General features: G+C 35.8%; 1 protein-coding gene across 1 annotated transcript in view; it reads right to left on the bottom strand.

Annotated features, from left to right (window-relative positions):
• Positions 1–21,909, bottom strand: part of Git (ARF GTPase-activating protein GIT1) — a 510,246-nt gene that overhangs the window by 8,983 nt on the left and 479,354 nt on the right. The window contains exon 13 of the transcript XR_011017843.1: positions 6,144–6,256. The gene's annotated coding sequence lies outside the window, so the exon portion shown is untranslated. The remainder of the gene's footprint in view (positions 1–6,143; positions 6,257–21,909) is intronic.

Below are 21,909 nucleotides of genomic sequence, written 5' to 3' on the forward strand. Positions count from 1 at the left end.
TAGCTGCGTGCCCCTAACCACACGGCCTATTTACCCGGTCATTCAACACTTGATGTAACCTGCGTTTTTGAGCACATTTTAACTGTAAATCAAGATTACGGATGAAGAGGTTTTCTATGAGAAACAAAACTTGTACCAACTAATTTTAAAATAAATATATTATTTTATTATAAGAAAAATTGGAAGATTTTAAAGTGGTGAATAGGTGGAAATTCTCAAACTTACAAACTGGAATTTGTTGTATAGAATAATTCCCCCACAGACCAGGATGAAATTCATTACATGTAATAGTACAGTCAACCAGGCAAAAATTCCTAATACTTTCTTGAATCTTAAGATCAAAATTGCCAAAATCAACAAAGGCATAGGTTTCTTGAAAGAGTGTAGGACCCATAACCTCATTCAAATTTTATAATTTCCTCCCAAAGAAAAAGTTTGCCTTCCGAGCAACACAAAGCAACTCAAAACAGCATTAACCAAATCTGGTTAAAAAACGAAATTAGATTTTTGTGTCGAAAGAAAGTCATGTTGAATAAGAAACTGTACTGGACTCATCTGCAGGCACCCCAACAGCTGACTCCCTTAGAATGGAGTTCGTTTCAAACACACACCTTAATAATAAGATGGAGAAAGTTTTATCCCAAAAACAGGCCACTATTGATCGCTAGTTAGGTGGCTGAAGACTAGTCAGTCAAAGGGAAAAGAAGATCCTTCTAGATCTACCACCATTAAAGCAAATGAAACCTCCAATCTGTTCAGTGTTCGCTTCACTGAGTCCGAATTAAACATTTTGTGCTAAGGACCCAAGTTCAAATGGCCAAGCCCAAATAAGAGAGAAGATTTGTTAACTTCCATAGCAGAAATAGAAGCTAATATCCAAAAATTACCGAAATATTAACAAGATGTTAAATATGAAATGAAAAAGAAACTACCTAATTTAGCTAAAGGCATTAAGGAAAGGGCCCCAGGTAATGTTACGAAACAAAATAAGACGTTAAAAACTAAAATACATGGAAACAATGTCATAGTTACGAAATACAATAAGGGGGAAACAACTGTCATCATGGACAAGGACGATTATGTCTCAAAAATGAGAGACCTTTTTCTCAAACAGTTCATGCACATTAGTAAATAAGGATCCTACAATGCACATTCAGAAGAAATTAAAAACACTCCTAAAAACTCATCTTTCATTTTCACTGAACACGAGAAACAAAAGTTCTTCAACATGAACCCTAGTCTTCTGACAGCCTGAGCACTCCCGAAACTGCTTAAGACCAGAATCCCCACTAGACCGATCATTAATTTCCAAAGCATTCCTACATATAAGATCTCTAAATACACACTTCATTTCTTAAAACAACACTACAATTTCCACAGGAAAACACCCATAAAAAAACTCAGTAGATTTCTGTGAGAAAATGAACCAGTTTAAATTGTCAGTTTCATGTCATGTGTTCATACAACATCAAGGACATGTACTCACCCAAAGAGAAACCATCAACATTATCTGAGACATATCAATTAAGCTAGCTAGAAATAGAAAATTTCATCAGCATTTCAGATTTTGTTTTAAGCAACAATTACTTTACATTTAACCGCAAAATTTATCATCAAATGGGACTTCCGATGGGAGCTCCGACCTCCGAGATTTTAGCGGATATTTTTGGAAAACATTAAAATTATTGGGCAAGTGCAGGGCCTAGAGATCTGGTTGAGATTTGTTGATGACACATTTGTCATCATTGACCAGAGGAAAAAAACAATAGCCACGATATTCTTCAATATCGTAATCCATTACATAAAAACATCAAGTTCAGCATTGAGGATGAGGTAGATATTTTATTAAACATTTTAGATGTCACTATTACGAGAGACCACGAGAATTTCGTCTATAAAGTATACAAGAAATCGACATATTCACCCATCACAATTAAATATAACACTATGCATCCAGCTGGGCATAAGAAAGCAGCTTTTTAAAGGCCAAGCGCAGTAGGCTATATCGAGCTTTTAAATTACCTCTTTCTAAAGATGAACGTTACGAAGAGTTGAAATATTCATGTAATGTAGCTACATTCAATGGTTTTGAAGCAAAATTAATCAATAAAATCATAAGTAAGGTAATGCGAAAATTTGTTTCAAAATTGACTCCGGACACAAGTAAAAAATCCAGTTTTTTACAAATAGCATACGTGTTTGAAAAAAGGAAAGTTCAAGTGGCATACTCCACCCACAATACGAATAAGATGGTTTAATTCAATGTATTTTCACGTTTCGTGTTGTAGAGGAGTGAATTTAAATCACAAAATAACGCAATTTTATGTATAACACCACAATCTCCGAAATAAAAACATTTTTATAAATGACTAGCAGGATAGCCGTGCTTCGCTACAGTATTATACTGAAATTTCGAAATGAATGCTTAACATTTTATACATAATCCGCCAAAATTTGTGACCTGACGGCAAAGTTCCTCCCATTTTTCAATCCTCTTTTCCAGCAATCGATTTCGTACTTCCCGGGCTAGCTCCAGTTATTCCGCCGGTCAGTTGGATCCCTAAATCTTTGCTATCTTTTCCTATACGCATTTTTAATATGGATAAAATCCTTGAGGAGATCCGGTGTTGTGTCGTCTTGGGTGCCTTGGCGGCACTGAACCCGTGGCTGAATCGCATTTGTAGTCATTTTACCCGGCCAGGACCCGTTTCCAGTGTGGTCCGCACATTTTGACAATGGTCCAGAACATTATTATTATTATTATTATTATTATTATTAGGTGGTGGTGGTGATTATTGTTTTAAGAGGAAGTGCAACTGGGCAACCATCCTCTATTATTATTAGGGTAGGTGATATTAGTTGAATTTAGATGATTATTATTATTATTATTATTATTATTATTATTATTATTATTATTATTACTGATGTTCTGGACCCCCCAGCAAGATGTAAGACTGCTACTTGGCGGTAAATTACATCTGCTGACAATGTGACCAGCACCATTGTTGCACGTAGACAAGTGCGCAGGATTTCTGGCGATACAAATGATATACTTCCGTGCATTAATGACCTTATTATAGAGGTGAACAATTGCATGGCCAATATTATTCCTATCGTTTATTTCAAATGTGTTTAAATTTTTATTTATATATCAGGAGAATCTACTGTAATCTAACTAAGTTCTCCAAAGGAAAAGATGGCTCTTGAAAACAAACCCATGAAAGATTAAAAATGATCAGTTTATGATCAGAATCAAGTACATTATGAACAGTAAAATCAATTGGTCTCAACTCCTTTTTCACCCCACCACCGTTAAGCTGATTCCCCCCCAAAAAGGTGTGTTTCTTTATGTTTAAAGGAGATTCCAAATACCAATGTTCACGTCTGTTACCTTCAGTTTTGAGATATAAGTATCCCCATAAAAAATAATTCACCTTTTTTCACTTCCTTTCACACTCCCCCCACCAAGTGAATTTTCCAGAAAAAAAACTTGTTTCTTTATTAGTAAAGGATCTTCTAAATACCAATTAGCAAGACTGTAACATCTTCAGTTTTTGAGATATGTGTCCTCATAAAAGGAATTCAACTCCTTTTCACCCCCACCCCCCCAAGATGATTTTCCCCCCAAAATGCGTTTTTCTTTGTTTTTAAAGGAGACCCAAATACCAATTTTCACGTCTGTAACAACTTTAGTTTTTAATAGATGTAAGTATCCTCATACAATTAATTTTTCAATTCTACCCCCACCCTTTAAAATTGGATTTCTGAAAACAAAAAATACATATTTATTTATTTTTAAAGGAGATTCCAAATACCATTTTTCACTTCTGTAATATATTAAGTTTTTGAGATATACTGTAGACATGCTCATTTTAAAATTTCACCCCTTTTTTAGTTCCCCTTAAGTGGAGTTTCCGAAAACAAATCGCTTATGTTCTTTACTTTTACAGGAGATTCCAAATACCAACTTTTACGTCTAACATCTGTGAGTAGATGGAATTCCTGGTTTAAGGCTGTAATGTATATGGCCATACATCTGGAAGATCTGGTAGCATTTTCCAAAACACTGCAAGATTCAAATTCTGAGGTCGAATTTTTCCAAAAAGCATCAACTTCAACAATACAAATTATAAAATTCCAAGCAGTGTATGTTTATTGGTGCCTCTCTTACGGACTTGCTTAATTTCATGGAGAGATCCATATACTCATTAGAAAGCCAGATGACCTTGAGGTAAGGCCCAAGTTATTAGGCAATAGTGGAGTATTCAACCAGACGATCCTCCAGAACTTGATATCTCCTACAGAACTATTCCAAGTTGTTTTATTTTTATTTTTTTATACGAAGAATGCAAAACACCACCTTTGATTTTTAAATCAACAAATCTTTCAAACAGTTTTTAGAGGCTCACAGTACTTACCTGACTGCCATTAAGAACCAACAGCGTCAAGAAAATTATGTGAATGCTCCAGAGATTCTCATGGGATTAACGCTTGGACTCTGAGACTATGAAACCGCTACATTAAAATGTGTGTGGTATCCATGTTCAAATGTGGATTCTGAAAAGTCGTTTTCAAAATATGGTTTCATAGTAAGTGTTAGGAGAGACGGCTGACAGCTGCAAATGCCGAGACACTGACCATGATCTAATTTCAATTAATTCACTGCAGTATTCAGATAAAATTGAGAAAGATAACTTGTATTCATTTAAATTATGTTTCAAGATGCTGCATGGAGGAAAATGTAAAATAAAATTGTGACATCCTTATAAATGTTTTCTTATTATTAGGCACATTTAACAGTTTACCTACTATCTTGCTTTTCACTTTGTTTAATTAATGTTATATATTTTTAATGCACTTATTGTACAAGCCTGATCATTTTCCAAATTTTAACTTTTTCTTTCCAAGAAAATTATAAAAATACAAAACACCACCCTTGATTTTTAAATCAACAAATCTTTAAAAAAAAACCTTTCTAACACCTCTAGTTATGTAGAGATTTAGGTGTTTACAGACTTAATTGTGCTAGTTGTGGAGCCTTGTACGTTGGACAAACCGGACTTCGCAACTAGATACATGGAACATGTAAATGCCAGTAAACACAGAAAATTCTCAGCTGAGTATCCAGATGGAAGAGTGAAGAAAGGGTGCCTCATGAATACAACGGAGAACCTATTTATTTTCCTGGACAACTTTTATAATAGTAATCAAAATCTGAACAACAACTTAGAAAATAGGAATCCTTTCCTTGATTCAATACATCACTTATTAAACCTACTCGGCGTCAATAACAAAATAGGTTACAGAAAGAAGAATTTTCCCCCGATTTAGACGGAACATTTCCCCTACAACTCCTTCTGCAGTTGTTGTTCCCCCTCCCTCCACCAAGCATGCAGACCCTGCTGGCACAGATACAACACCAGGAGGAAAGCAACTTTGAGTGCAGTAGGAAGCGTGGTGTGAGAAAGCCGTGAGGGGTATCAGGTGGTGAGTAAATTTAAGATCTTATTAAACACAACAGGCAGATCACTTTCATTATCCTTTCCAGATTTGGACGCAACAACAGCATAGGGAGTTGCTTTCCATCTCGAACACAATCAGTCCATTTCATCTGACAAGAAAATTCACCTTTTCCATTCACATCAAGTGTTGTATGTCACAAGCATGTGCACAGTTGTACACTGCTGTTTCATTTATTTATCAAGAAATGTTAAGATCCCTTTATCTTGGAATAATTTTTCCAAGTGGTATTTTATGAATAACACATCTTTCACATCAAGAGATGTCAAACAGTGACAAGGAAGAAAAAACCAAAGACCCTTTAGATCTTTAATCTTGTCAAGGACAAGTTGTTTTTAATATAAGTAGTTAATTGTGTCTTACTTATGTAACCTGTGTTTTTGTTCATATTTTAACTGTAAATCAAGATTACAGCTGAAGATAATTTGTATGAGAAATGAAACTTATACAGACTAATTTTAAAATAAATGGTATTTTAATCTAAGAAAAACTGTAAGATTTTAAAGTGGTGAAAAGGTGGAACTTCTCAAACTTACAAGTTGGAATTTGTTATATATGATTAAAATGTTCTACTGCACATGTGGGACATCACCATTTTACATACAGATTACCAAACTACTCACAGAGAATGCCTGCAGAGATTCTACATTGTCGTGTCCACTCCAGACTTGAACTCAGGACAACCACTCTTCCGAGGATCGAACCTGTGGTCAGGAACATACGAGGAATGGTGTCACTGAAACATGAGCAGATATTAAAGGGGAGAATATGAGTATATAATTATACCTATGTAATGGTAATAACACAAAAATAGTGTGCATAATATCAGAAGGGAAATTAGTATAAAATACGAATCATAAGGTTTGGAATATGAGAGAATATTGAGTGAAGAAAGGTACAGCATAATTGTGCAATGAGAGGAAATGGCTTGGTCGAACAGTGGTTAGTCGCGTACGTAGGGAGTCGCACCCCAAGTGCGTAGATCTTCTTCGAGAAAGTATAAAGTCACGTTGCACAAACACGGGAGCTTTAGCCCTCTGATTGGCTGAATTCAGTTTCCACTGGGTGGAGAACTTCGATTCCCTTCTAGAAACATGGGCGTGTCTAGGAGAAGGTATAAAGCCCGGGGGCACACCCTGAACGGGGTCTTTGGATCAAATCTACCAGGAGTTGAGAGCGGAAGCTCTGTCAGTCAGCACTTTGAGGTCTTCAAATAATAATAATGTTAAGCACTTCAAGTTGGGACTTAGAAATACATACCACTGAGTGTCGAACACGCCAAGTCTTCGATATACATATCATTTGAAGTTGTGGAGGCGCTTGTAAATACTGTATATATCATCAACTGCGGAATTAAATGTGGTATAAGGGAAGCTGTGGACTTCAATTCTCTTTATGCGTAGCGGATCACCCAGGCCCATAGAATTAATCTTCTAAACCGCTCGGGGAGCAATCTGATTTATCAACACTCACGTCATGAAAAACCAGTATCACGACAACGTATTTCTTATATTATACTTATCCATTAAAAGATGGACATACAACAGTTTTATTCATCACAAAGTAGATTCTGTTTGTTATTCAATTAAGTGCTTCAAGATGTGCTGCTCTCTTTTATTATTTATTTACTGAATATAGCCCAAAAGCCATTGAGAAAAATAAAATAAAAACAGCTTTGTATCTCTTCAAAACAATGTTACACATTCTTCTATAGCATATCTGTATGGGTGGAGAAACTCTGAAACATATGAGAGTCCTTTTGAAGGATAATTGTCAGCGAGTGTTTTCCCTAGATTATTCCTCATTCATACAATTTCTGACCTGATTTCTGACACCAATGTCTGAGGATCCTCTCCCATGTCATAAAATGAGTTGCTGCTTCTGCTACTACATAAATAAGAGCAAAAGGTTGCAAGGAGATGAGTATACGCTGAAATTCCCATAAACAGCAGTAGTTTTCAATGTATTCAACAATATCACCAGAAGAAACATTAGATGACACCAGCCACTTAAGCCTATGAATGAATATCATCTTGGTAAAGATAACCAATTGAAGGTCTTTTACTTAACACACATCGGTAGAACTACTGAATGAATATAATTTTCCAAAAATATTTTGAACATATTTCATTTTAAAATTAACTAAAAAAGCTAAGATTAGAATATAAACTACACATCATTCCAGAAAGTGGAAACTTTAAAATGAATTTCAAAAATACAAAATAATTATTCAGTACATCATACAGTCAACAATATGAACACACCAATGAAGGATGAGAGAAACTCTGCATTCTGAGTTTACACAAATTCACTTCTGGTTAAGAAAAAAAGTACATTTATACTCTCTTAAAAACAAAATTAGCTCTTCCTTATAAATAAATGCCACGCCATTTAAAATATAACTGGATTCACATAATGCCCATTTAAAATAATACAAACATGAAAGAACAGCACATTACCAACACAAAAAACAAAACATTGTTGATTCTAAAAGCTACTGAAATATTCATTATTAACAAACCAGCTGGTATCATTAATAATCTTCAGAGGCATGTTACAAATAATAAGCTAGATAAATCTGGGTCATCTATCTCAATAATATTTCCAGAACTGGTGATGAACAGGGTGTAAATGAGATTCTACTGTATGCAAGAAATACTGAACTATACTAAGGAAAATTTAATTACCAATAGGGGTGTATTTCAATATTCACATACATTTTATCAATTCAGCAATGTCTTGTTTACCAATTTAGGTCCGTTTGACTATCAAGTAAATATGGAATTTAACTTATCTTCTTCTTTCGATCCCCGATCCCACATTAAGAAATGGGTCTAAGGGGTAGACATACATCCAGTTAACTATCCTCTTTCTGCAGAGATGGAAATCTCAACAGAAAGGCTTTTGCTCATCAACTGCTGAAGTTAAATGTTCTACAGTAAATTCCAATTTACCTACTTATGATATTTAACAAAACAATAGTTACAAACTGAATATCTGTTCTTTGTGTGGATTGGACTGTGTCAAATATTTATGTAAATTATGCACAGGTTACAGACATTTCAAGTGCATTGCAATAATCACTATCAAGACAACTTAAGTATATCTACTAAACCTGAGGTACTTGGAGTTCCCAAGCGGGTAACTTTGTCTAGGTTGGACCACGTTTCAGTTTTACGTACATTATTTACACTTAAGTTTAAAATACTAGTATACTTGCTCCACCTAGTCAACAGATACAAGTTTATTTATAATTCAAAATTGTAAAAACATCATATTAAAACAACAATACGAGTTTCGGCCTCATTAGGCCATCTTCAGCGGTCTAGAAATAATGTTAACTTAAAATTATGTATTGAAAATTGCAAAACATGAGTAAAATTTACATTCATATGATATATTTTTAAAATAAGATAGGTGTGTGCTAAAACATCATTAGATGAAAGAGTCATTTGATGTAATATGATGAAGTCAGAATGAGTCTGACATTGAACTGTTTTATGTAATAAATGACAATGATAATGCAATTAAAAGTTTCTTCTGTTCCTTAAAATTTGTTTTCCACTTCATATAAAAACTTCTAGAATGTTAGAGTTTACAAGTGTACAGTAGATTAAATTAATTTTATTGCCAGACAGAGCTGAGTGGAAATGAACTGTCGTCAGGTCATGTTGTGAGATATGAAATTTTCAACAGCTCTGTGTTTGCGTCATATCATATGTGTCAACTTATGATATACATAATTTAATAATTTCATCCCCGTGTTGATGATTTACAATGACAAAGAAGAAATGGAAAAATTGTTCCTCCTGATCAACACATTTTTATTTACAAGAATAAAATTTTTTCAGTACTAGATTCGGCCCTTTTCCTGGCCATCTCCAGCTTAATAGATAAACATAAATAAAAACTTAAAAACACAAATTAGCATACATTAAAACATATAGCAAAAAACAGTGGTGGGGGAGTGACACTTTCATTTAATTTATTTTAGCACACACCTGTATTACTTAAAAAATATATCATATGAATGTAAATTTTACTGATGTTTTGCAATTTTCAATACATTAATTTTAAATTGAAGTCATTTCTAGACAGCTGAAGATGGCCTAATGAGGTCGAAACATAAACAGCTTTAATATGATATTTATACAATTTTGAATTATAAATAAACTTGTATGTACTGATTAGGTGGAACAAGTATACTAGTTATTTCAACTTATATAACATAACTGTACATACGGATCAAAAATGAAATTTATTTTACGTTTTTTACAGGCTGCCAACAGCTCATGCACACAGCAATATTCACTATCAAGGCAAATAAAATACACCTACTAAACCAGAGGTAATTCATTTCCAAAGGCAGATAGAATATGTTACTGCTGTGCTAGTACTATGGATGTTCTCAAATCAGGAGAATTAAATGACACTGTCATTTAAGCTAAACTTGGTGAACACTTCAGAAAATTGATGTTTAAAAACAAGAAACTTATTAAAGCTCTGTATCTACTGTTGGTGAGTTTTCACAGAACTTGTTATCTACAGGACTTGCAATCAATTTTAAACAGTGCATTAGAAATAAGTTTCCAGAGAGACCGAGGCAAGCTGTGAAATGGATTATTCCAGCAACCTTTCTACTTAAGATGAAAATGGCTCTGAGTTTTGGAGAATGGCAGACAATGTAATGCTGTTAAAGGGTAGGAGGTGCTCAGAAGCATGCGAGAAGTAACGTTGTGTGGAAGAGTGGTTATGACGCAAAGGTTTCTAAACAGACATTCGTGCCAGCTGCACCATGCCAACAGTGGTTAAGTTACATGTTACTGAATAGTAACTTTCATTGTTGGAACAGTTCACATTGTTTGAAAAGACAGTTATTTCAACACTCTATAGAATGTTATTCATCTGAGTAATATTAAATAATAGTAAAGCAAAGAAATGAGTGAATGTGTGTCACCAGTCCCAGAAGTTCCAAGAGGATGTAAGAGGTCTGAGCACAAACACTGAGGGGAAAAAAAACCCTCCAGGTATGCTGATTCTAGTAATACACCTAACATTCCTTGTACCCATATCTTGACATGGAAGGAGAAAAGAAAATTAATAAAAATTGTTTGGCATCTAGTTTGTCTCTAACTTCATCCACTTCAGAGAAAATTTTTATAATAATGAAACGAAGTTGAAGCAGGATATCTTTCTATGCCGATATATGACCATCGCAAACCCTGCAAGGTGAGTGAACTACCGCTGAAGAGGAGAAAAAGAGAAACAGATCCATGACAATGTCTTACCATGTAGAAAATTAAGGAATGAAAGATACTGATGTGCTTCTACTTTTGTCAGTATACTGTTCAAAGGATAAACTACTACACCTGGCTAGAATATATATCATCACAGGACAGATTCCAGAAGAAAATCGCAGTGGTCAGCAGAAAATGAAAAAGATGAAGAGCAGAAACAGCAGATTAAAATACAAATTTTGTAATACAAATGTAGAGAGGCACATTACTCCCAGTGAGATAACTTCCGTTCTTATTTGTAACCAGAACTGAACTTGAAGATGATGTGGAAACTATTCAGTGATGAGCATGTTCGAGATGGTGGTTTGAAATGTTCTTTGTCTTAGTACAACTCTGTGTTTTACGAATATTTCAATCTAGGATTTGGTAACGCCAACACAGATACATGTTCTACATGTGCACAATTTTTATTACAAATTAAAGCTGCCTTTGATCTGGACGTAAAACAATTGTGGTACAAATGACATTGCTGCAAATGAAGGTGAGGAATTAATTACGACTCTCAGAGGTAAGATTTCTAAACTACCTGACTCAAAAGTAATTGTAGTAAATGTGCCACCCAGGTTTGACCTTTTAGAGGACTCATGTGTGAACAAAGCTGTACATGATGTAAATATAAAAATCAAGAGATTAAGTAAGAGTTTTAGAAATGTCTATGTAGTAGATACTTTAGGTCTTGGCAGGCAAATGTTCACTAGACATGGGTTACATTTAAATGGTAATGGAAAAGCAACTCTCTGTAGACAAATTGCTACAATTATCAACAGAGATTTGCAAACTAATCTGTACTTAAGAAAACCCATACCACTAAACTGGCACATACAGGGAAACTTGCCAGAAAACCCAGACCCTTAAATCAAGATCTATGTACAAGGATCTGGGTTCCAGGGAAGTTCTCAACTCATGAGTCAAACGTTACCCATTTGCAACAGTCAAATTTTAGGGAGGAAGGAGGTCTGAGATTGCTCTTGGTAAACTGTCAGAGTGTAGTAAATAAACAATTAAAATTCGGTACATTGATGGAATCTTATGAGACGGATGTGGTGATAGGAGTGGAATCGTGGTTGAGAGAAGGGGTGGGTAATACAGAAGTATTTCCAGAAGGGTATACAGTCTATTGTAGAGACCGAGGAGATAAAAAGGGAGGAGGGGTATTTATTCTGGTGAAGGAAACTTATTGTTCGCATGAATGGTTTACTGATGAAAGGGATGAAATATTAGGGATAAAATTAGTTTGTGATAATATGAAGGAGGTGGGAATTATAGGAACATATAGGCCTGGAAGAGAGGAAAGAGACATGGAAATATTTGAGAAAATAATAGATTATACTCATAAAAACAATAATGATACGGTAATAATTGGGGGAGATCTAAACTTGCCTGAAGTTGAATGGAATGGAGCTGCAAGTGAAGCCCATGAACAGAAACTGGCAAATAAGTTAATTTGGGAGGGAGGATTTACACAAGTAGTACAAGAACCAACTCGTCTCAATAACTTGCTAGATGTATTCTTGGTTAAACCATGGGAAATTGTTGATAAAACTGAGGTAATTGAAGGAATAGGTGACCATAAGGCTGTAATAATGGATGTAGGACTTGTACCAAAAATGCTTAATAAGAGGGTCACAAAAGACAAGAAGTTATACAGAAAAACTAAAGTTGATGAATTTGGAACTTACCTTAAATCACAATTCAGTTGTTGGATAAGTGAAGGGAATAATGTGGATACACTTTGGGCTAAATTTAAAGGAATCATTTGGGAAGGAGAGAAGAGATTTGTACCTGTTAAGAAGGATAAAATGACCTCAGACCCTGTTTATTACACAAGGGAAATAAGAAAATTAAAAAGAAAATGTAGAATAGTAAACAGGAAAATCAAAGAAGGTAGGGAGAGTAGAGAAAGTAGAAAACAGCTAATGAGGGAACTGAATAGAGTGAAAAAGGAAGCAAAAGAGAATTATATGAATGGCATTCTTCAAGAGGGTAATGACCACAAAGGGGAATGGAAAAAGCTGTATTCATATATTAGGAATCAAAAAGGAAAAGGAATCCAAATTCCTACAATGGTGGGAGAAGGGGGTGAACACTATTTAACAGATACTGAGAAAGCAAACCTCTTTAGTAGGGAATTCCGAGATTCAGTAGAAGATTGTCAGGACTTGGAAACCGTAACAGAAGATAGAGAGGGAGAGACACAGAGGGAAACAAGAAGCTTCTCATTCACAAATGAAGATATTTTCAGAGAAATCCAACTGCTTCAGCAAGGAAAAGCAGCAGGAAGTGATCAAATTACTGGAGAGGTATTAAAGACAATGGGGTGGTATATAGTGCCTTATTTAAAATTTCTCTTCGACTATGTCATAAATAATAGTGTGATACCAAAGGAATGGAAGGAATCTATAATAATACCAATTTATAAAGGAAAGGGTGATAAAAGGAAACCAGAGAACTACAGACCAATCAGCCTGACCAGTATAGTTTGTAAAATACTGGAGAGTTTAATATCAAAGTACATCAGAGGGATATGTGATGATAAAAATTGGTTCATGAGGAGCCAGTATGGATTTAGAAAGAAATTTTCTTGCGAGGCACAACTGGTGGGATTTCAGCAGGACATATCAGATCAGTTAGATTCAGGAGGCCAGTTAGATTGCATAGCCATAGATCTTTCCAAAGCCTTTGATAGAGTGGAACATGGAATATTATTAAAGAAATTGGAGGGAATAGGATTGGATGTAAGGGTTATACGTTGGATAAGAACATTTCTAAATTCAAGGGTTCAGAAAGTCAAAGTAGGAAATAATATATCACAGGAAGAGAAAGTCTGGAAGGGAATTGCACAGGGTAGTATAATCGGTCCGTTACTTTTCTTAATATACGCAAATGATTTAGGGAACAATATAACATCGAAAATAAGATTGTATGCAGATGACATAATTGTTTATAGGGAAATAAATAACATTGAGGATTGTTCAGAATTACAAAGGGACCTTGACAGTATCCAAGAATGGGTTGAAGAAAATAATATGAAGATTAATGGAGGCAAATCAACTGTTACAACATTTACAAACAGGAGCTTTAAAACTGAATTTGAATATACTTTGGATGAGGTAGTTATCCCAAAAGATGGCAAGTGCAAATACTTAGGTGTGAGATTTGAAAGTAATTTAAACTGGAAGGGTCATGTTGATGACATTGTTGGGAAAGCATACAGATCGCTACATGTCATAATGAGACTACTTAAAGGATGCAACAAAGAATTAAAAGAAAAAGTTACTTAAGTATGGTTCGTCCATTATTGGAATATGCAAACAGTGTTTGGGATCCTCACCAAGAATACCTAATAAAAGAACTAGATGGTGTGCAGAGGAAAGCAGCAAGGTTTGTAACAGGGGATTTCATGAGAAAGAGTAGTGTATCAGAAATGTTAAAGGAACTTGGGTGGGAAACTTTATGTAAGAGAAGGGAGAAAACTAGACTTATAGGATTATATAGAGCCTATACAGGAGAAGAAGCATGGGGAGATATCCGTGAGAGGCTTCGGTTGGAAAATAATTATATTGGTAGAACTGACCACAAGTACAAAATTAGAAGGAATTTTAGCAGAAGCGATTGGGGTAAATTTTCTTTCATTGGGAAGGGCGTGAAGGAGTGGAACAGTTTACCAGGGGTAGTGTTTGATCCTTTTCCAAAATCTGTACAGATATTCAAGAAGAGAATAAACAACAACAACAGAGATAATAAATTAAATGTTAGAGGGCATTCGACCAGTGCAGGATATTGTAAATAATAAATGTGTGTGATTAAATTAATTCCATCCCCTGGTCTAAGGAGTTTGGACAGCCCAAGTAGGGGACTGCCTGTAGGGGTGAAGTACAGTGGGGACTTCGAGGGCCCTGGGACCGCTACGGTAGCTGTGAATGCCCTTCAGGAACTCTGAAAAGTGGTGGCAAAAGGGGCTCTGGTTAAGACGCAGCAGGTCGTTATGCTACTTAGGTTCCAAAATGGGTAAAATATAAATATGTAAATAAATTCAGTGTTAATTTTAATCTTATACCAGTTGTATAGTATTATTAGAAGTAATTTCACATACCGTACTGTATATGAGTTGACTATGTTTGTAAGATATTATAAGTAGAATTTTGTAAACAATATAAATTTATTAAGGATGATGTGTGTGTTTAATAGAAAAAAATTATTAGCGTAAATTGTATAATATTGTATTCTAGGAACATTTTCTTTGTCTCCTGTTAATTTAAAATTTAGTGCTTGACAATAATGTATTTTAGTGTACCATTTGCCACCGAGGTAGACACCTCATTTGCAAATAAAGAGATTTTGATTTTGAAATAAAATAATTGAGAAGTGAGTCACAAGTTGAAAGCTAAACAATTTTTCCACATATTAAAATCACTAAAGATGATGTTATTAATAACTGTTTTGACAGCTAGCAGAACCAGCCACTTCTCAAACTTCCCATTGGAGAAATACTGTATAGCCATCAGGTGTGGCTGTATAAGTTAACAGTGCTACAAAAACAAAATGGCGTATGTCTTTTAGTGCCGGGAGTGTTCGAGCACAAGTTTGGCTCGCAAGATGCAGGTCTTTTGATTTGACGATCATAGGTGACCTATGCGTCATGATGAGGATGAAATGATGATGAATACAACACATACAAGCAGCCCCCGTGCCAGCGGAATTAACCAATTATGGTTAAAATTCTTGATCCTGCCGGGAATCAAATCCGGGACCCATGACCATAGGCCAGCATGCTAACCGTTTAGCCATGGAGCTGGACAACAGTGCTACAACTACAGAGTGAAAAGTGTGAAAATGTTTCCCATTACACATGACAGGAAACACAAAGTTCTCGAGGCTCCAACATCTCATGCGCACAGCAATATTCACTCCAACATTCTGGATATGGATATGGAAGCAAAGTTACGCAGGGAAAAGAAAAATATCCTTCAATTCTTCTCTAATTGAGTGCAACAGGCCTCGGCAGCCGGTACAATTCCTATCCTCGCCGCAAGTTGGGGGCTTCATTCATCCCATCCCTGACCCAGTCATTGATAGGAAAACAGGTTGTAGGTTTCCATTTTTTCTTCTCTGATTCCTGCTTCTCACAAAATAAAAATTCTACAATGCTGGCCGCATTAATGAGGATAAATGAAAAGTCGATGACTTTCAGGAAGATCACTATTTTCCCCATCAGAGGTCACAGTTATTTACCACCAGATTATATCTTTGGGAATATTGAGGAGGAGGAGTATAGGTGCTTAGATACAATCACTGTACCTTTGCAGTATTATGTTATTCTTGGAAAATATGGCAAATGATTAGTCCTTGGCATAGATTAGATGAATTTTGACTTGAATACCACATCTGCAACTCTACTGAAGAATAAGCTGCCATTTAAACTCAGTGAGATATGTGTGCTTCAACTTTTCAAAGATGAAATACACACAAAGACAACATATGCAGGACCTATGATTAAGGTGGAAACATTGAAGAAAGGTGTAAGAACACTGAGAAATATGGACAAGACATTGGAGGTTAAACTGAGAAAACACGACATACAATAAGTGTTGATGTAAAGAAGTTGATGAATATTTTGACACAGAATCAGAGGAAGCCAAGATGTTTTACTGGGGCGTGTTCAATGAGTATGCACAGAACAATAACATCATCAAAGCAGAATATCAGGAAGAAGCTATGTAAACGTTGTTAAGCTTTCATAATTTGGTGTTTGTGTTATTCTGTTGAAATAAGCATTGATTTGTGTTTCCCAAGAATTTGGATATAGTCTTCTAATGATAGAATGTGCTTAAGATTCTGAAAGACACTAATGCAGAGTACTGTGGAAAAAAAACTTGACACTTATTCATAAATAGCATGAATGAAAGAAGGTTAATTTTAAATTGTTTGTAGAAATGTACAACGTAATTATGTAATGTCAGTGTGTTTGTGTTAATAACAGTGTTACTATACCATATGACAAGTGAAACATAGTGGATATTTGATGCAAACTTCATAATAATAAGTGCAGATAATGCATTTTGTAAAAATTCTAGAAATTTACTTATATATTCTACATAAAAATAAATTACTTTTTCCAAATACATTCAACTATTCCATTCTAATATTTAAATACATCATACAAATATAATTTTTTAAAATTCATCATTATATGGGTGTATTTGAAAAAAAAAAACAGCTCACCTGAAAAAAAGTTTCTTCTAGACAAGCTTTGTGAAAACGCCCCTCAATTATTATAAAGTGATATTTTATTTAGTGTTAAATGTGTATCTATCGTTATCCAGTATCCATTTGTATTAGCTTTACGTTGCCACAATAGATGAAATTGTTGGACATTCACGAGGCACATCATCATGTCATTTAATTTGGAGCAGAAAGGAGTTACTAACAGTAACAGTTATTAAAAATGGGATACAGAGTTGAGTCGGAGTGCAAGGGAGGCATTTTAGCATGAGTATGCACAGAACAATAACATCATCAAAGCAGAATATCAGGAAGAAGCTGTGTAAACGTTGTGCCCATTTACATCTCGTAGACAGCTTTCAAAATGGCGCTGAGTGAAGGTATGGCCCATCTGATCTATAAGATGCAAGGAATAGATATCTAATGTGATATTATATGAAGGCCATACACGTCACGGAACGGTCATATATTGAAGGCACTACGGACAGTGGACTGTCAAATGCATTTTTTTTATGAAAAAAAAAAAAGAAGACAACGGATTGTTAAAAAACTCCATCTTAAAAATTTTCATTGGAGGGTGAAGACGCAATTGGCGAACGCGCTAAGTAATTTGAAGAAGACGGAAAAATTTAGTAGAAGTACTTGAGAAAAAGGGATCGTCATAGTAAAGAAACGACGTAATTCACCAGCTGATGAAAGGCGATAAAAAAAATATAAAATAGGCAAGATACGACGAAATACGCGTGGGAGGATCTCGACAGTAATTGAGCTACATTCCACAAGGAAGAAGCAAGTGAAACCTAGGAAAAAGATTCTCATACGGGAAGAAGACTAGCTGAATTTAGTTTCAAGAGAAGAAGAACAATTTTTTTCAACATTTGCGGGAAGCAGCCGATATAGATATATATACGCGGAACTTAAACCCGACGAAATTAAATTCACCTCTGAGAGCAGCAAAGGAAATAATAATTGAGGAATTATTATCATCGAATGGAACATACCATGGCTATTTACTGCTCTGAAATCTGCATTTTTGTTGCTAACAGAAATAGCATGATGATGGCTTGCTAAATACGCATGATGGACCGAGCTGGGGGAGCAGTACATCCTTACCGGAAGACCAACCCATGATGAAGAAGGCAATGGGAAACCAGACCACTAACACATGATGAGGAAGGCAATGGGAAACCAGACCACCAACCCATGATGAGGAAGGCAATGGGAAACCAGTTGACCAACCCATGATGAGGAGGCCGAGGACCTACCAGGCGACCTGACCGCAGAGGCAACTACATCCGAGTGGAGGCGGAACGGCTGGACCAGATGTAACGATAAGCGAGCTAAGTCATTTACATTATTTAATTACATAGTTTTTGGTTCGCGTACACAGGTGCTTTTGGCATGTGCCGATAAGTTGGTTATAGAAACCGTGGAATTTAAAGTGCAAGTGAATAATGAAAGTGATGTGTGAGATATTTAAGTCCATAGTAATACGATTATGCAGTGTAGAATAAGATTCTTGTATGTTATATATATATATCCATCACCGCATTTTGGTCAGAATAACTCGTGAGTAACTACAAGTGGAAAGAAGTGTCTTTAATAACAGCTGATAGTAATGACACATTGTGGAATTGCAATGAATTCATATTTGTTATACTATATGTCTACGTCACGTTGGTATGCGCGGTGGTAATGAATGCATAGAATCACGTACTCTTTGCTTCGCAATAAGTGCATTGAACTCAGCTTTAGGGTTATGATAAACAGCGATATTGAAATGCGTTTATGAGAAAGGAATTGTGGCATTTTGACATGGTAAAGTTAAGATAATCGCGACGTTGTTATGGAGGCTATGATAGTTAAGATGTTAAGTGAATGTGGAAATATGGTTACAATAGTGGTAACTCGACGAAGTATGTTGTTGTATATGAAATGCGGAGATTTATTTATGTATTACGTAGAGGCCAAGGAGTGCCTGCAGCTTAGGATATGCCATGCCACACTTATTATAGGAAAGGAATTATGTGAAAGGATACAGGTACGTGAAATTGACCACACCGCGGAGATGAGCTAAACCAAGGTATGGATGGAATTCATTGAAGTAGAATTGAATTTATGACGGGATTATATGTCAATTGTAGATGCTTTGTTCCAATTACGAGAATATTATCATATGTTTTATGACGATGATCTTGACCAAATGCATTCAGGATACCCATAAATGCGGTGATATATTCCCATGTACAAATACGTATTATTTATATTACGACTGCACATAAGAATTCAGTCTCAAATACGTGTGTATGTCGACCAAAAACTTATGTTGAAGTTAGATAGATAGCTTATTTATCCTGAAACGGAGTTTGTTGGAATTTACATTCTTTCAATGAGTAATGGTTAGGGAAATGATAGGCTAGAAGCCAGATTTAACAGGCACTAGGGGGAAATGCCTTAGTCCGTAAATCGTTAAGCCATGTGCAACACTGAAGAGAGAACAAATAAATGAGTTCAGATTTATGATTTGCAACGTATAATTTAAATATTATTCATAATCCAAATATAATTGAGATATATAGTTCGAAGTTATAATTCAGAATTATTTTCAAGCTTAGATCTATTTGTTGATCTTACATTCACTTCAGATTAACTGTACGTCTACTCAGATCTACTTAGCTTAGGTTTATAATGAAACTGAGCAATGCTAACAACATAATGATATTGGTGTCGTCTCAAGGACTTGATTTCAAGGAGGACCGTAGGAATCCAGTGATTAATTGTAAATATTTGTATCCGATTTTGAATTCATGACAGAACTGATGTACATAACTTAACGTTATATTTATTTTCTTTTTCTACGAGCCAGCGCTGACTCTGAACTTTACTTGTAAATAATACCAGACAAATACTACCCCAAATCAGATTACATTTTCATAGGGCATCTGTTTATTCAATAAATACTATTATTGTGCTTTTCTATAATTTGGTGTGTTATGAATTCTTTCATCTTGACATAGTTGATAAGTTAGTTGATAAGATATGTGAACTAACGAATGGGTATTTACCCAATTTGAATATACTGAGTTCTCACGTCGTTGGTACCTTAGTTAGGAGAAATAATTAATTGATATTATGTCTATATCAAACGACCGCAGATAAGTTTACCGTGGATCGCTATTCTCTTCGACCTCACGTAAAGCGAAACCTAGGGTAAAATCTATAGATTTTACTTGACAATCGGATACCCTGAGAAGAAATTGAGCTATTGGGAAAAATGTCCAGTCAACGACTGTGTCACAACGTTAAGCTTTCATAATTCGGTGTTTGTGTTACTCTGTTGAAATAAGCATTGATTTGTGTTTCCCAAGAATTTGGATATAGTCTTCTAATGATAGAATGTGGTTAAGATTCTGAAAGACACTAATGCAGAGTACCTATAACACGCAACATGTCCTAATAAAAGGACATCTATTTACACAGGTAAAAATCTCAGCAGCATTGTACAAATACAAAACCAGTGACTGGACAAACTCGAATGTACTTCACCATCCTCTGTGAAGAGTGATGGTGATGATTATTGTTTTTCTATGAGGAAGTACAACTGGGCAACCATCCTCTCCCTTGTGAGGAAGTGGCAACTAGGTAAAAAGAAAGCGGAAGTAGACGAGTTTGATAGAGGTGATTCGACAGACTATGGAGGACATCTGCATCAACCAAGTGTTGGTAAGTTATTGTCTGCAATTGAGGAAAAATTCAATTTCCCTTGGCAAAAGGATGTTATCAGGGATACATTATGAGACCCAGGATTTGTTTGGAAGCGTTCAATCAGTAAGAGGAAGGTGTCAGTATAGAGACGTGACATTACGGATTGGAGATGTCGCTATTTTATGAAAGGGTGACAGTTCAGAGCAGACAGGAAGCCAGTGATTTTCCTCAATGGAACATGGGTGGACAATAACCTCACATTTCATATATGTTGGCAAGGCCCTGGGATATATGGGGTAATGGACACCGCAAGTGGAATTAATAGACTAATATTGTAGTTCACATTGGATCAACAGATGGGTTTTTACTCAGTGCACAGCTCATTTAAAAGGCGGGGAGTGTGTTTTGTAATTATCACATCGAGATGAACTACGAGAATTTTTTTTTTATTATTTTTTTTTTTGCTTTACGTCGCACCGACACAGATGTGTCTTATGGTGACGAGAGAATTTTTCTAAATGGGTCATGTCATCAATCATCATCATCATCCTCATCATTTTACGGTTCCAGCTTTTTGGGTAGCAGAATACTGATAGTGGCATAGACTAAAGGAGATGCAATGGACACCACTGATGAAGATGACGACCAATCAGGAGGAAGAGTGGGTGATTCAGCTTGTTAAACCGGTAAGTCGATATTTTTACAACAGATGGCAGGCACAATCGTGAACAAGCTGGACAAGTAGTGGGTAAGTGGAGGGGAGACACCAGCTTGGCCTTCGCTACGCCGCTGCTGGAGGAATAAAGCTGGAGAGTCGCAAGCGTAAGTGGCCAGATGGATTAACGTACATCAGTCTGTTGTTTCTTGGATGTGGCATTAGAGTCCAAAATTGTGTTCTGAAGGCCAGCACAAGGATGAACAAGTGTAACACCCAAAAGAGAGGACCGTTACTTGACCATAAGGATGAGACGGTACAACCGGAGGACTACATAGCAGCTGGCACCTGATCTCACAGCAGCCACTGCAACAGTTGTATTGAGGCAAATGGTGTAAAGATGGCTTAGGCAGAGTGGCCTTTACCGACAGGGATCAGCTGTATGTGTACCCCGTGCCGCGTGTATACAAATGACAACATATAGAGCGGAGTCAACAACATGTCACCTGG

This window comes from Anabrus simplex, chromosome 2 (assembly GCF_040414725.1).
Source record: "Anabrus simplex isolate iqAnaSimp1 chromosome 2, ASM4041472v1, whole genome shotgun sequence".
Lineage (NCBI taxonomy): Eukaryota > Metazoa > Arthropoda > Insecta > Orthoptera > Tettigoniidae > Anabrus > Anabrus simplex.